The sequence below is a fragment of the Carex rostrata genome, chromosome 24, assembly GCF_964058835.1.
Source record: "Carex rostrata chromosome 24, lpCarRost1.2, whole genome shotgun sequence".
Lineage (NCBI taxonomy): Eukaryota > Viridiplantae > Streptophyta > Magnoliopsida > Poales > Cyperaceae > Carex > Carex rostrata.
Window position 1 is genome coordinate 2,623,091 of NC_135941.1, and position 16,784 is coordinate 2,639,874.

The 16,784-nt window shown below is 33.3% G+C and overlaps 3 long non-coding RNA genes and 1 pseudogene across 3 annotated transcripts; all 4 read right to left on the reverse strand.

Moving 5' to 3' along the window:
- Positions 1–279: 279 nt before the first annotated feature.
- Positions 280–4,195, reverse strand: LOC144575645 (uncharacterized). Its single transcript, XR_013518485.1, has 2 exons — positions 4,094–4,195; positions 280–1,043 (listed from the first exon to the last, which is right to left on the reverse strand). It is a non-coding gene; the product is annotated as an uncharacterized LOC144575645 (long non-coding RNA).
- Positions 1,228–1,334, reverse strand: LOC144576019 (small nucleolar RNA R44/J54/Z268 family; annotated as a pseudogene).
- Positions 4,196–6,097: 1,902 nt separating the features above from the next.
- Positions 6,098–10,994, reverse strand: LOC144575644 (uncharacterized). Its single transcript, XR_013518484.1, has 2 exons — positions 8,413–10,994; positions 6,098–8,139 (listed from the first exon to the last, which is right to left on the reverse strand). It is a non-coding gene; the product is annotated as an uncharacterized LOC144575644 (long non-coding RNA).
- A 3,529-nt stretch (positions 10,995–14,523) lies between these two features.
- Positions 14,524–16,315, reverse strand: LOC144575834 (uncharacterized). Its single transcript, XR_013518538.1, has 3 exons — positions 16,075–16,315; positions 15,433–15,492; positions 14,524–14,738 (listed from the first exon to the last, which is right to left on the reverse strand). It is a non-coding gene; the product is annotated as an uncharacterized LOC144575834 (long non-coding RNA).
- Positions 16,316–16,784: the final 469 nt, after the last annotated feature.

A 16,784-nucleotide genomic window follows, 5' to 3' on the forward strand; every position in this document is an offset into this window, starting at 1 on the left:
CTTGACAACAACACAAATAATTTAATCAAAAGGTGTCAAAATTTAAGAAACATATTAACTGCTGTACTATTTGGAGACTGCATCTTAATAAAAAAAAAAACAAATTTAATCTTGAGAAGAAATGTAACAGAAGGGCCAAAGCAGATCATCGCAAAAACTAATACAGAAGTTAAAAATCATAAAAGAGAATTATGATAAAAAAAGGAAAAAAAAAAAGCACTTGAATTTCACCAGCAATAAATAAAACAGGCATAGACTGTGTTGTGAAGACCCTCAGTATATCTCATAATTGTATTTCATCACTTTGTTCTCTGGGGCCCATATAAGAATGCACACAAATAAAACTTTGTTACTATATCTTATCCCAATTGCATATGGAATTCATATCACCTAACACCTTGTTTGGATGGAGAGTAAATGAAGGGAGGGGAGGTGAAGAATATTACAAGGGGATGGAATGGAATAGAAAGGAAGATATATAAGCAACAAGATATCACACATCTAGGGGCTCCGATAAAAATCCATACAACTGGAGAGGATCCAGTCAACACAAACCCTAATTTCCTGACAAACCAAACACACTGTACCGCTGGTAATGCCAGCGGCAGGGTTACAATCTGAGATTTTGGAAATGTGATGCTATGTTTGGATTTTTGAATTCTTTTTATGTTATGAATAAAAATATCGGTTCTTATCGGGCTTCAACAGAGAACACATTTTTTGTTCAGATCCAAACTGACAAATTATATCATCATCAGGTCTCCACAACAACAAATATAATGATTAATACAGAAAGTATATCACAATATCTCTTGGATCTACGAACGTAAATTAGCAAAAATTACAAGCACAGAAAAGAAAAGTTCTCAGACAAAATACTTGATCATCAGGGGACGGTGCTGACGTGTGTAAATCGATCGAAGAGGAGAGATTTAATGAGAAGAGACTGATTTTTTTTAATACCTGAAGTCTGAGAAGCGAAGTGCTCTACTACCTATGAGCATGAGCATTTTCATGACAACTAGATCATCATCGGGTCCTCACTAAAGTGTACACAGAAAAACAAAGCATTATTGGAAGAACAATGCTCGAATCAAGCTCATGCTGTTACGCATATTTTAAAATTAAATCTAAACATTGTAACAAAGTTCAAAAAGAAAACGACAATACATAATAAGCCACAAAAAACTCGAAGATAGATTTCAGAAAGGTATTAAGTGAAAGAATAAAGCATCAGAGAGACTCCCAATTAAATCATGTCATTAACCTCCTCTTTGAAATTAAATAAAAAAGCTACAGATCACCCTGTCTACATTATCTTCTTTACTTGCATCTTATTTAATAAGCAAACAATTTGAAGTTTACACCATAGCCTACTCCCTAGTAAAATTCTCAAAGATAAACTTACTTGATGTCCATAAAACGGATGACTAAGATCTCATTCTAAAGGCTTAAACCACACTTCAACAACTAAATTCAAGCTCTAGTAACTGACAAAAAACTTGTATCATATTTATTAGCGAGATTAAGATCAAAATGAACAAAATTAATTCCTTTAAAATCAAGCTCTAGTACCTCTAATACTTTGTTTAACAAATAAATTCATTTAAAATCAAAATTATTCCTTCAAAATCAAAATCCCAACTTTGAGCACACAAAGACACTTGCTTTATTTTGGACCTAATAGGCCAAGAGTAAATTCAACAAACAAAAACAAAAGCAACAGTAACAGTAAAAGTAAAACTTCCATTTAGACTAAGTCATAATACCTTTTGAATTTTTTTAAAAAAAAAATATCAGTTTTACTAAAACTTGCCAACAACACAAATATATCACACATAAAAATCTTGAGAAGAAATGTAACAGAAGGGATAAAGAAGATCATTACAAAAAAATAATTAAAGAATCATAAAAGAGATCATTTCATTAACAAGAAGAAAGAATAAGCAATTGAACAGATTCAATAGGAAGTATCCGGACATAAACACCAGCAGCAAATAAACAGATATAGACTGTGTTGTGAAGACCTTCAGTAAATCTCATGATTGTATTTCATCACACTGTTCTCCGGGGCCCATATAAGAATGCACATAAATGAAACTTTTTTTTGTCTATCCCGCTCTTTATAAAGAATAAGAGCATCTCCAACCCAATTGCATATGGAATTCATATCACCTAAGGCAAACTCATTAGCGTTTTCAGAGGATACAAACTCATTAGTGTTTTCAGCCGTGTATAGTCGACTTTTATGTAGTAGTGCAGATTTCAACATAATATGCATTGATGCCCATATAAAAATGCACATGCACCACCAAGTGATATGAATTCTCTGGCAGTTGGGACATTTTAAAAAACAAATATCCAGGGCATACTTGGAACTTTTTAATTAATTGAGGATATTAATAAAGAAAAATCTGAACTCATTGCATATGTAGCATTCAAAGCCACAAAATATCAAACATAGCCATACTAGGACCTCTGATAAAATCTGTACAAATGGAGAGCATCCAATCACCACAAACCCTGAACCTTATTCTTTTGACGATCCAAACGCACAACCGCACCATAAATTCTATAGTGGTAACTAGAAGGATCACAATATTTTTTGTATTTACCTAGAAGTGACTTTTGAACCGGGATCAATAACTCAAATTCAAAGCATTTTTATTTTTTTCCAATGACACACAAAGAAATATTTTAATTTTTTTTACTGCCTCAGAAAAATCCAACCTGAAAAATGTTGATTCGGGTAACAATGTTGTTGCCGTCCTTCTAATAAATCAAATTATATAGTATTCCATCTATTTTCAAGGAAATATAAAAAATATTTCAATACATATTCCATCTATTTTCAAGGAAATATAAAAAATATTTCAATACAAAAAATAAATAAATCATAACATTTTCTAAAAAAAAAAATTGATTCTCAACCGGCCATTTTTTAGCCGGTTCCAATTTTGTTCTCAACCGGCCATTATTTGGCCGGTCTGGGCATTTTATATTTAAATTTGGATATTAATAAAAATGTTGGCACATAGGCCATAGAGCTCTGATAAAATCCATACAAATTGAGAACACCCGCAAACCCTGAACCATATTCTTTTGAAGATCCAAACGCACCGCAAATTCTATAGTTGTAACTGTTTTACACAATCATTGGTTTTGGATGATTTTGGATGGTCCAGAATCTTCTAAAAAGCAGTGATTTTCTACCTATCAAAAAAATTGTAAAAATTTCCAGAAAATATAAAATTTGGTGTCCCACATTCTTTAATATGGAGATCATATTGATCCATAGTACAAAACAATCTGCGGTATGCATAGTACCATAGCCTCACTCATGAAACAATATTATTTTGTATATGACAAAATACAGACAGGTATCGTCCCAGGTACTGTAAAAGATTATCCTCACTTTACGGTTTGAGATTTACTCTCAGCTGCTTTGGGATTCGGGCTAGCACAGGGCCAGTATTATTGGGTTTGAGATTCGTGCCAAGTTAAAACGAACTGTCCAGATCCACTAATTGTAAAATATTCCTTTTTCAGGTAATGCACTGGATGTGAATTCACAAAATACTGGGGCATTTTAACGAGTTCGTATCCTCTCAGGTATTGCAGAGGATTACCCTCACTTTACGGTTTGAGATTAAATCTCAACCGGTTTGGGATTCGGGCTACCATGGGGGACAGTATTATTGGGCTTTGAGATTCGTGCCAGGTTAAAAAGAACGGTCCATATCTAGTAACTGTAAAAGATTCCCTTATTAGGTATTGGAGAGATTGTGAAGTCCATTTTAACCCTACTCTACATTCTTATCGGGCTTCAATCAGAGAACACATTTTATTTTTCAGTTCCACGCTCTCACACAAATTGTACATCATTAGGTCTCCACAACAACAAATATAATTAAATTCACAAAAGATGATTATATAAGAAGCAAGTATATGACAAAATCTCTTGGATCTACACAACGTAATACAGCAAAAATTACAAGCACACAAAAGAGAAGTTCTCAGATCAAAGAATCGACCATCAGGTAAATCGATCAAAGAGCGAGATATAATGAGAAGAGATTGGTTGTTTTAGTACCTGAGAACTGAGGCGAAGTAAGAGGATTTATTATTCTTTCTCTCTCTCTCTGTTGCGGAGGTCCCAATGAAATAGAATGGCGTAAATGGAGATGCAATTCAGTCAAAAGAGAAGGGACAGAACTAGGAAATCGGATCCTAAAGTACATAATGTTTGTGTTTATATCTGCCGTCCGATAAACTCATAAACATAATACGCAAGACTTCTAAAGGATCCGTGAATTTTAACATGGACCGGATTAGTTCAAATTCTGATCGGACGGTTGGGATCTAAACTCAAATTTTGAGTTAGTCTAGAGATCCAAACTCCCTATCTTCTGAGGTAAGAGAATATTTCTGTTTGGATCTAGACTGTCCAATCAGAATCATGGGCAGATCCGGACTGGTGGTGTGGAGAGGCTCCCATAATATCCGTGCGGATTCTAATCGAACGGTCAGGATCTAAATAGAAATATGTTGTTTAGGGTGACATCTAAGAACACGCGATACTTATTTGTGCAACTAACTAATTTTAGGCCTTACCAATCAGCCCTTTTTCAAAAGCCCAAAACTCAATAAGGCTTTACTTCTCTCCTTGCTTGCTTCGAGCTGTGCTTTGCTCTGCTTTTAGTACCACCACCACCACTAGTCAAATCATGCATCTCTGCTCTTGGAAGCGTATCCTGTGCGGAGCTTTTAATTTGATCCGTTTGTTTTGAATCGAGCGGGCAGGGCAAATTTTGAGAATTTTTTCAATTCAGGCAAGATCTGATTTGATCTGTTTGATTCAAAACGAACGAACCAGATTAAAAGATCTGCACAGCTCCGCAGGAGATAATCCGTAGAGAATACGATTCCCTCTGTTCTTAGCACCACAGCCTCATTTTTAAAATTAAAGAGAAACAAAATTTGATTTTTTTTTTTAAAAGAACTAATTAAATATTTTAAATTACGGTTGTTGAGTTGGAACTTGAGAAATTTAAATTGTCTGATCGTCTAGTTTGAAGCAAACTTAAGAACTTGAGAATTTCAAAAAAAAATTTCGTTTTTGCTCAACGTCTAGTTTGAAAATTCCTTTTCTCCCACACACCTCATATATGCGCTAATTAAAATGTTATCTGTTAAAATCTGCACCCTTTATTCATCTCATCTCAGTAGCATAAGCTTCATTTTTTTCTCTCAAAAAGAACAAGACAAGACCACTGATTTCGTTATTAGAAACAAACTCTTACAATATGAGGTTCAATCTGATCTGGTATGTGTCGCAGAAGGCCAAACTGTAACACAACCCTATCAGCATTTGTAACACAGTAGCATATACCCCTTTAATATACTTCAATATATACCCGGGCAGAAAGCCAAACTGTAACACCAAGTAACACAACCCTATCAGCATTTGTAACACAGCAACATATGACCCTTTAATATACTTCAATATATACCTGGGCCGCATAACAAATCCATCTGCACAGCACCATAGACCCATGAATAAAGTTCAGATATGAGGGCATTGCAATAGGGGGTGAAAATGGATCAGATAGTGGTAAAATTATATTCATATTTGTTTTAATTTTTCAAATACAAACACAGATCGGATATTACATGCAAAAATAGAGACAGACTTTCAAGTTATGAGGGTCAAATCTTTTAAGTTTCGTATGTGGGTTAATGTTATAAAATTTTCATAAAAAAATGAGGATCAATTCTATAGTACTTGTAGAATTTACTCTAAATTATACATCAAAGTTGCATCTAAGTACAATTTTTTTGAAAATAAATGAAAGTCAATTGACCCCCATTCATCACAAGTAGATTCACCTCTTATTACATGGATATGAATAAGGATACAGATATAATTCGAAAACCTCATTTAAATATAGGGTTAAAATGACCTATTGTGCCACATTCATGTCCCACATCCTTATCTTCGTTTTTAAAGTCCAAACAGATGATCTGAACCGCTCAACATTGTTTTTGCACCAGAAAACATTGTAACATAGTTCAAAAAGTAAACGACAATACATAATAAGCCACAAAAAACTCAAAGACAGATTTCAGAAAGGATCAGAGAGACTCCCACTTAAATCAAGTCATCAACCTCCTTTTTGAAATTAAATAAAAAAGCTACTTATTTAAAAAAAAAAAAAAAAAAAGCTACAGATTACCCTGTCTACATTACCTTCTTTACTTGCATCTTATTTAATAAGCAAACAATTAGAAGTTTACAACATAGCCTACTCCCTAGTGAAATTCTCAGAGATAAACTTACTTGATGTCCATAAAACAAATTTATGCCAGATTAAAACGGATGACTTGGATCTCATTCTACACGTGACAAACCAATGAACCATACATATATTTTTATCAAGCTCCTAAAGTGAACAGAATTTTTCATATCTCCGTTATTATGCCAGTCACGTCATCATTGGGCCTTTGCAACAGTAAATATAATGCTTTTTAACCAAAAAAGATGCAACAAAGTACCATAATATTTTTTTAAAAAGAAAATTTAACAGCATTTTTTACCTAAAGGTTTAAGCCACACTTCAATGACTCAATTCAAGCTCCAGTAACTGATAAAAAAATTGTATCTTATTTATTAGCAAGATTAAGATCAAAATGAACGAAATTAATTCCTCAAAAATCAAGCTCTAGTACCCTCTAATAATCTGTTTAACAAATAAATTCAGTTAATAAAAGAAAAATTATTCCTTTAAAATTAAAATCTCAACTTTGAGCATACAGACACTTGCTTTAGTTTGGACCTAATAGGACGAGTAACTTCAACAAACGAAAACAAAAGCAACAGTAAAACTTCCCTTTAGACTAAGAAGACCCTTATCCTGAGAAGAAATGTAACAGAAGGGACAAAGAAGATCGTTCAAAAATAATAATTAAAGAATCATAGGAGAGATCGTTACAGTAACAAGAAAGAATAAGCAATTGAACGGATTCAATAGGAAGTTTCCGGACATAAACACAAGCAGCAAATAAAAAAGGTATAGACTGCGTGGTGAAGACCCTCAGTAAATCTCATAATTGTATTTCATCACAATGTTCTCTGGGGCCCATATAAGAATGCACATAAATGAAACTTTCTATTGTCTATCCCGCTCTTTATAAAGAACAAGAGCATCTCCACCCCAATTGCATATGGAATTCATATCACCTAAGGTAACTCAAATGGTTGAAGGTAATGTAGAGGATACAAACATATTGCATATGTAGCATTCAAAGCCATAAAATATCACACAAAGCCATACTAGGAGTCATTTTGAGATTCATGCCAAGTTGAACTGACGACTCAGATCTAATTGTTTTCAGTCAAGTATTGCACTGGATGTGAATCCATACTAGGAGCTTCCATAGAATATGTATAAATGGAGAACATCCAATCACCACAAACCCTAAACCCTATTCTTTTGACAATCCAAACACACTGTGTATTCTATAGTGGTAACTGTATACAAAATCACTGTTTTTGGATGGTCCAGAATCTTCTAAAAAACAGTGATTTTCTACCTATAAAAAAAATTGTAAAAATTTCCATAAAATATAAAATTTGGTCTCCAAGCACATTCTTTAAAATGAAGATCATATTGATCCGTAGTACGGAACAATCTGCGATATGCATAGTACCATAGCCTCACTCATGAAACAATATTACTTTGTATATGACAAAATACTAGGGCATTTTAACTCTAATCCACATTCTTATCGGGCCACAACAGAACACTTTTTTTTTCAGTTCAACGCTCTGACAGAAATTATACATCATTAGATCTCCACAACAACATAGATAATAATTAATAAAGAAAAACGTATATAACAATATCTCTTGGATCTACGAACGTAAATTAGCAAAAATTACAAGCACCAAAAAGAAATGTTCTCGGATCAAATACTTAAGCATCAGCAGACAGTGCTTACGTATGTAAATCGATAGAAGAGGAGAGATTTAATGAGAAGAGACTATTTTTTTTAATACCTGAAGTCTGAGAAGCGAAGTACTCTACTGCCTATGAGCATGAGCATTCTCATGACACCTACAGCATCATCGGGTCCTCACTAAAATGTGCACATAAAAACAAAGCATTATTGGAAACACACTGTTCAAATCAAGTTCATGCTGTCACACATTTTAACATCAAATCAAAACAATGTGACAGAGTTCAAAATGTAAACGACAGTACATAATAAGCCACAAAAAACTTGAAGATAGATTTCAGAAAGGTATTAAGTAAAAGAATAAAGCATCGGAGAGACTCCCACTTACATCAACTCATCAACCTCCTCTTTGAAATTAAATAAAAAAACTACAAATTACCTTGTCTACATTACCTTCCTTACTTGCATCTTATTTAATACGCAAACAATTAGAGTATGGAAGTAATCAACAGTTGGGATCTCAAACTGCTCCCCTGGAGCACTTGTCATCTCTATTGCGTGTAAGCAGCACAAACAGTACCAATACTGTTTGCCTCAATCAAAAAAGAAAAAGACAAAAACTGTTCAGGAGAGAATTTTTAAACTGCACTTCCTTCTCAAAGAAATTCCGAACTTATGCCAGGATGCTGTTAGCCTACTCTCTAGTAAAATTCTCAAAGATAAACTTACTTGATGTCCATAAAACGGATTCATGCCAGATTAATTCCGACAACTCAGATCTCATTCTACACGTGACAAACCATACTTAGATTTTTATCAAACTCCTAAAGAGAACAGAATTTTTCATAACTCCATTATTATATACCAGCCACATCATCATCGGCCCTTTGCAACAGTAAATATAATGTTTTTTAACAAAAAAAAGACCCAACAAAGTACCATAATATTTTTTTTAAAAGAAATTTTAACAGCATTTTTTACCTAAAGGTTTAAAGCCCACTTCAACAACTCAATCCAAGCTCTAGTAACTGACATAAAACTGGTGTCATATTTATTAGGGAGATTAAGATCAAAATGAACGAAACTATATCCTTTCAAATATATAGCTCTAGTACTCTCTAAAACTTTGTTTAACAAATAAATTCATTTAATAAAATAAAAATTATTCTTTTAAAATGTAAATCCCAACTTTGAGCCCACAAAGACACTTGCTTTATTTTGGACCTAATAGGATAAGAGTAAATTCAACAAACAAAAGCAACAGTAAAACTTCCCTTTAGACTAAGTCATTATCCCTTTTGAATTTTTTTTTTTAAGTTCAGATTTTTTTAGTCTGTGCTAGTAAGCTAAAATTACAAAATGATCGGTTTAACTAAAACTTGCCAACAACACAAATATATCACACATAAAAATCTTGAGAAAAAATGTAACAAAAGGGATAAAAAAATCATTAATAAAAATTAAAGTATCATAAAAGAGATCATTACAGTAACAAAAAGAAAGAATAAGCAATGGAACAGATTCAATAGGAAGTTTTCTGACATAAAAAAATCTTGAGAAAAAATGTAACAAAAGGGATAAAAAAAATCATTAAAAAAAAATTAAAGAATCATAAAAGAGATCGTTACAGTAACAAAAAGAAAGAATAAGCAATGGAACAGATTCAATAGGAAGTTTCCTGACATAAACACCAGCAGCAAATAAACAGGTATAAACTGTGTTGTGAAGACCCTCAGTAAGTCTCATAACTGTATTTCATCACACTGTTCTCTGGGGCCCATATAAGAATGCACATAAATGAAACTTGTTTTTGTCTATCCTGCTCTTTATAAAGAATAAGAGCATCTCCAACCCAATTGCATATGGAATTCATATAACCTAAGGTAACTCAAATGGTGAGGTAATGCAGAGGATACAAACTCATTAGCGTTTTCAGCCGTGTATAGTTGCCTTTTCTGTAGTAGTGCAGATTTCAACATAATATGCTTTGTGGCCCATATAAAAATGCACATGCACCATGGGGCATTTTAAAAAAAATATATCAAGGGCATATTTGGAACTTTTTAATTAATTGCGGATATTAATAAAAAAAGCCGGAATTCATTGCATATGTAGCATTCAAATCCACAGAATATCACACATAGCCATACTAGGAGCTCTGATAAAATCCGTACAAATGGAGAGCATCCAATCACCACAAACCCTGAACCCTATTCTTTTGACGATCCAAACACAGTGTATATTCTGTGGTGGTAACTGTTATACAAAATCACAGTTTTTGAATGGTCCAGAATCTCTGAAAGGCAGTGATTTTCTACCTATCAAAAAAATTGTAAAAATTTCCATACAATATAAAATTTGGTCTCCAAGCATATTCTTTTATATGGAGATCTCAGATCATATTGAGAAACAATCTTTTATACGGAACAATCTGTGGTATGCATAGCACCATAGCCTCACTCATGAAACAATATTACTTTGTATATGACAAAATACAGGGCCATTTTAACCGAATAGATCTGGACCGTCTGATTGAGATCCGCACTAATATTAAAGGGCCCCGTGTGTCATAGGCATGAGCCGGATTGGCTCCGATCCTGATCAGACGGCCGAGATGCTTTAAAATCAAAAGATCCTCTTTTGAGTTAATGCAGAAGATGCGGACTCATTTTAACCCTAATCTACATTCTTATCGGGCTTCGACAGAGAACATATTTTTTTTTTCATGTTCCACGCTCTGACACAAATTATACATCATTAGGTCTCCACAACAACTAATATAATTAAATTCACAAAATACGATTATATAAGAAGCAAATATATGACAAAATACCTCGGATCTACAATTTAGCAAAATTTACAAGCACAGAAAAGAAAAGTTCTCAGATCAAAGAATCGACCATCAGGTAAATCGATCGAAGAGGGAGATTTAATGAGAAGAGATTGCTTTTTTTAGTACCTGAGGTCCTGAGGACTGAGGCGAAGTAAGAGAGTTTCTTATCTCTTTCTCTCTCTGCGGAGGTCCCAATGGAATATAATAGCGTAAATGTAGAATTGTAGATGTAAATTATGTGATCCGGTCAAAAGAGCAAGAGAGAGAACTAGGAATTCATATCCTAAAGTAACATAATGTTTGTGTGTAGATCTGGACTGTCCGATCATAATCCGCACGAATTCTAGAGGATCCCGTGAATTTTAACATTAGCTTGATTAACCTAAATTTTAATCGGACGGTTAGAATCTAAACTCAAATTTTGAGTTACTATAGTCTGGAGATATAGACTCCAAAACCGCTGAGGTAACAGAATATTTCTCTTTAGATCCGGACCAAGGTGGAATGCACAGCACACTTTAATGTTCGTGCGGATTCTGATCGGACGGTCTACATCAAAACATAAATATTCTGTTACCTTAAGCGATATATAAGATTACGTGATTCTTATTAGGGCAACTAACTAAATTTGGGCCTTACGAATCAGCCCGTTTGCAAAGTAAAACTAATTAAACATTAGAGAATATTAAATAATCTGATCGGCTAGTTTGAAGCAAATTTGAGAACTGGAGAATTTCAACTTTTTTTTTCGCTCAAACGTTGAATCCTAATTCTGTTGTTTCCTTTTCGATGAAAGGACAGTTCAAATTTTTCTCCCTCTCACCTCATATATGCTAATTAAAATGTTAGATGTTAAAATCCGTACCCTTTATTCATCTCATCTCAGTAACATAAGCTCCATTTTTTTTTCTCAAAAAGAACAAGACAATACCACTGATTTCGTTATTAGAAACAAACAACTCTTACAATATGAGCTTCAATTTGATCTGGTATGTGTTGCAGAAAGCCAAACTGTTAATACAAGTGACCCTATCAGTATTTGTAACATAGGAGGTGTGTGATAATATACTTCACCAGTATGATATATGCCTGAGCTGCATAATAAATCATTTGCAAATAGTGTGATTTTTTACCTTTAACGATGAGCGCATATATCATATTGATGAAAAATAGTGTGATTGAGTATGACAATGGCATTTCTGAGTAATTGCAACTGCATCTTTAAAATTAGAGTCCGGCTGGACATGTATTTAATTAATTTGCAATGCTAGGGCGAGAAATAGAATCAAATTATTGAAACCTTACAAACATTTTCTAAAAATAACATATCAAAAAATTACTCGGTAATAATGGTTCACTTAGGCAATTCGTCGAACACTTCGAGTGCAATAATTAAAATTAACCAGACAACTCTAGTTGGCATGAAACTAAGATATAGGAGCAAAAAAAATCATGCAGACAAACAATAACAACGCAATAAATTTAAAAGAGAAACTGACACAAATGCCCAAGGGATCAAGGGCACAAAAACGCAAATTTAAGCGTGTTCATTTCACCAATGTTCCTAGACTTAAATTTCATTATTAACAGATTGATCGAGAATATTGTAATTTGTAAATAATTACTCTAACCTCACTAGCTGAAGCGCCGAGCTCTGTTTCTCCGTAGCTAGGCTGCATATCAAATTATCAATTAATTTCTCTGAAGCCCAACGCTCCTCTCTCAAACACAACAAAAGCAAGAAATGAGATAAAAGTCGATGTGGGCTAATTGTGATTATGGGCCGAGCTGGGATGGAATCCCAATATAAATCCCGTTTTGAGTGTGGATATAATACTTTGCGAGTCCCAATATAATAGAAATAATAGAAAAGAAATAGGATCGTAATACGGATCAATATTTTTGTTTCCAAAATCTTAACTTATCGATCTGATCAGTTTAATATGATTTTCATATAAATATGTACTTGCAGAGCAAAATTTATTTTTTTTTAATTTTTTTACTACTTTATAACATAAGTAGAAAACTATTGTTTTTAGATGGTCCAGAATTTTCAGATCACTGTTTTTGGATGGTTCATAATTTTCATAATTTTCAAACTATTTTTGGATGGTCCATAATTTTTTATTATTTTTTAAGATAGGTAAAAAATCACTTGATTTAAAAAAATACAGAACCACCCGAAGCTAGTAATTTTTTATCTATTATGGTTTGCAAAAATATAAAATTGGTCTCTAAGTACAGCTTCGTATATAGATCATGTTTAACAGTTTGTATCAACTTTTTTATATTTTAAAAATAAAAATACAGATTCATAACACTAGTCGATCCTTAATATGCATATTACTATGGCACCTAGTAAATTTGCCTCACTCTTATCTTTTTAATTTGTTATCATAATTTTCAGTCGGTTTTAAAGCTCAACGATAAGGATCTGTGATTCGAAAATCCAGAATATTCATGTATAGAAGTACTCCGGGGAAAAATTAAAAGTTCCAAAATTTAGGATCCAAAAGACATCAGAAAATCACTAAAATAAAAGGTTGGTCTTGATATCACCATATTTCAGCCCTCACATATCCTTAATTACATGGAAGGTCCATTTGTCTTAAGCTTAAAATGTTTTTGCCCAAGAGATTGGTTGATTCACCTACATGCTAAATCTATTCGAACTCTTCTTACGGATCATGTTTGATTGTGAAGTAAAGTTAATGAGGATTAAATTGCTTACTCTATTTTACTCCACATATTTTACATCTCATTTGATAGTTTAGCTTATGGCTTAAATTAATCTACCTATGACAGTAGACCCTACAGGTGAAGTAAGTGTCGAGTAAGTTAATCCACCTTTAGAGATGAACTAGCTTAATCCGGATTAACTCACCTCTTACTCCACCTTATTTCTCTTCTTTTATTTCTCATTTAATTACTTAAGTGTGAAGTAAGAAGTTTACTTCACCTCTTACTGACTTCACAACCAAACATAACCTTGGTGCTTTGTATTCAATCAAACTATACTTGCATAATATATAAAACAAAGAAGGCTAAATGTTTTTACTTATTCACTTGTGACATTCCTGTTATACTTAATTTTGAAATTATGATAGCTCAATACATCAAATTGTAATATCAAAATAAAACTGATCTATGTCACTTTTTTTTCATTCGCAGATTATTAATTGTTACATTTGATTTTGTTCTTAATTGACATTTAAAGTTTATAAAAATCTATGGACCTTGATTATTTCAATTTTTAATTTCCATTAAACTAAAGTTGAAATATAGTAATTTTTATGTATGTATAGATAGAACTAGTGATCTTGTTTTGTTATTTGAGTAATAAAACTTTTATTACTAAAATTTTAAAAAATACAGTCACAATAGAAATACAAAAGATTAAAATGAAGTCTCACTGACAGTACTGATGATCGTATGCTACGCCCTTTTAATTAACAAGAATTGCTTGTTGCTTAATAAAGGGAATGCTGTTTGTGCCAATTTTTGACCAAGTTTTGTTCTGTTGGTAATCCAAAGAGCACTATTAAGAAATTAAATTAATCCCTTCTTTTCTTCAAATTTGTACAAATTAAGTAAATTTGATAATTAGGATTAGAACCCTAATTTGCTTATTTTTTGTAATTAGCTAAATTCTAATTTAACTGTCACACCCCCGGACAACCCGCCGCGCATTTATGCGCTAGGCGTTAAGCACATCACATACATCATCAATAAAAACATTCAACAAGCCACTTTATTTAAAAATAAATGGAGTTCACAAACAAACAGAAAAGGGACAATATGTCAGACATGGCTAGTCAAACAGTCACTGCCATGTCCACACAATATATTGTTCATACAAATATAAAATAAACAGAGAGTGACTATCTTAACAACTTCCGCTAGTTTCCTCACCCGCGGCCTTCCTCCATGCTTTCTTCTTCGTTTCCTGGAACCCACATAACAGGTGGTACGGTGAGAGATCGAACTAACTCTCAGCGCGGGATTTAGTTCCAGCCCGGTGCTTTTACAAATCAATGCATTTAATTTCCCCAAATAACATAAAAAGAAGGTTTTTGAATTTTTCCCCATGTCCCTATCAATTCGGATATGCAAATCACTTTAAAATAACCAGTTTTTATTCCCGCCCCTTTTTAACTCATTTCAAAAGGTTTTAAAATTCCACACTCTGGGAATCCATGCCCGTACATGAAAACCCGGCGAATCGCCACGCAAGGACGACCCGATTATCACACTCTAGATGGGCCATTTCGGGGACCCATCCGGCGAACCGCCGCGAATTTGGCGACCCGTTCTGTTCTGTTCTGTTCTGTCCTGTCCTGTTCACACACTGGGCTGCCACACATGGACAGTCCGCTTTTCAAAAACACATGCAGAGCCGCCTCACACGGACGGCCCCAATTTAAAACGATTCATTCAAGTTCCCCATTCTCAAATTCACAATTCAATTCCTATCAATTCAATTTCATGCATCAAGAGTTCCTATCATGCAATTCTACACAAATTCAAACGATTGTTCGACATTCACAACATGCAGTTTATCCACCAGATTAAGAAAAAAGACTACTTACCTCAATCCATGCATTTTTTGTATTATTTGTAAAAAGACCAGGAACCCGCACCTGTTTGCGTAGTAAATTCTTGACCGATATCTACGTCTCTCAGTTCCTCGAAAGTCGAACCTAAGAAATAAACATATCTCTAATTAATAAGATTTGAGTTCACATATTCTTATTTTCTAAAATTTTATATTTATCATTATAACCCTAGATTATTAGTTCTAATTTTTAAACTTTGGTCACTGATTATTTTGATTCACACTTTATAACTCTTTTATAATTCAAATTAAATAAGCTATATAAGAATCCAGAACCTGTTAAGTTAGGAATCCAAAATCTTTGATCAAGGAAATATATATATATTGTTTTCAAACTTCATTCCACAACTATTTTTAGATGTAGTTTAATGAAATAATAATTATAAACTATGAAAAGATGTTAAACATATAGGATAATTTAACTACATCTATTTAAACCAAGTCAAACTATTAATTTGAGATGATACATCCAGCAACCAAATCAAAGTGAACAAGTTTTCAGATGTATCACGAATCTGAAACGATATTCATTTAATATTTATTAAAATAATAATGAGTATCTATAATCAAAATAAATATATTTTTAGTTTATTATAGAAAGAATACAACTTAATAGTCAAGATTTTATCATTAAGAAAAATGAGATTTATGATTGAAACTCTATTACTTGAAATTTGCAGTTTAGGAAAGGTAGGCGCAGCAGTCACTGTTTTGGACGGTTCTCAGCAGTCGAGACTCCGATTGGGATGAATCCAGCGCTCACGGTTCCGTATCGTCGAGCACTACAACTCTCATGTTGATCTCTTCTCCAAAATCCGGACGTATAGGCGGTGGTTCTCTTCGGAAGTTGGCTGGCCGGTTTGGGTCCAGCAGGGGTTTAGATCTGAAATGAGGGAAAAGGTGCTGCGGCTAGGGTTAGGGAAAAGAAGGGGGGTGGCTGTGAAGAGGCTTTATATAAGGTAGGGTTAGGTTTAGAAGATGATTTGTGATTTTTGGGCTTGAGTTTAGTGGACCAACATATTGTAAATTCGAATTTGAGCCCATGACAGAATTTCGTTTTAATGTTTGTCTTCTAAGATTGAAATAACTGGAATTATAAGTTCGAAATTTGAAGAAAGTTAAAATGTAAGAGTTGTAAGTTTTTCTGTTACGGTTCTAACGCAATTAGTTTCACCTTAATCCTAATTTCCAGTGAGGAGAAAAGATAAAAATGATCGATAAAGGTCTGCAGTCTCCGAACTGAAATATTTACTGACTTTACAATTTTATGGAGAATCCTACTTTTGGAATTTAGGATAGTCTTCTACACGAAAGTTGTAGATCATGAAGTTATATTTTCAGGTATTAAATTTCATTCCAATCCGAATTGATATGAGT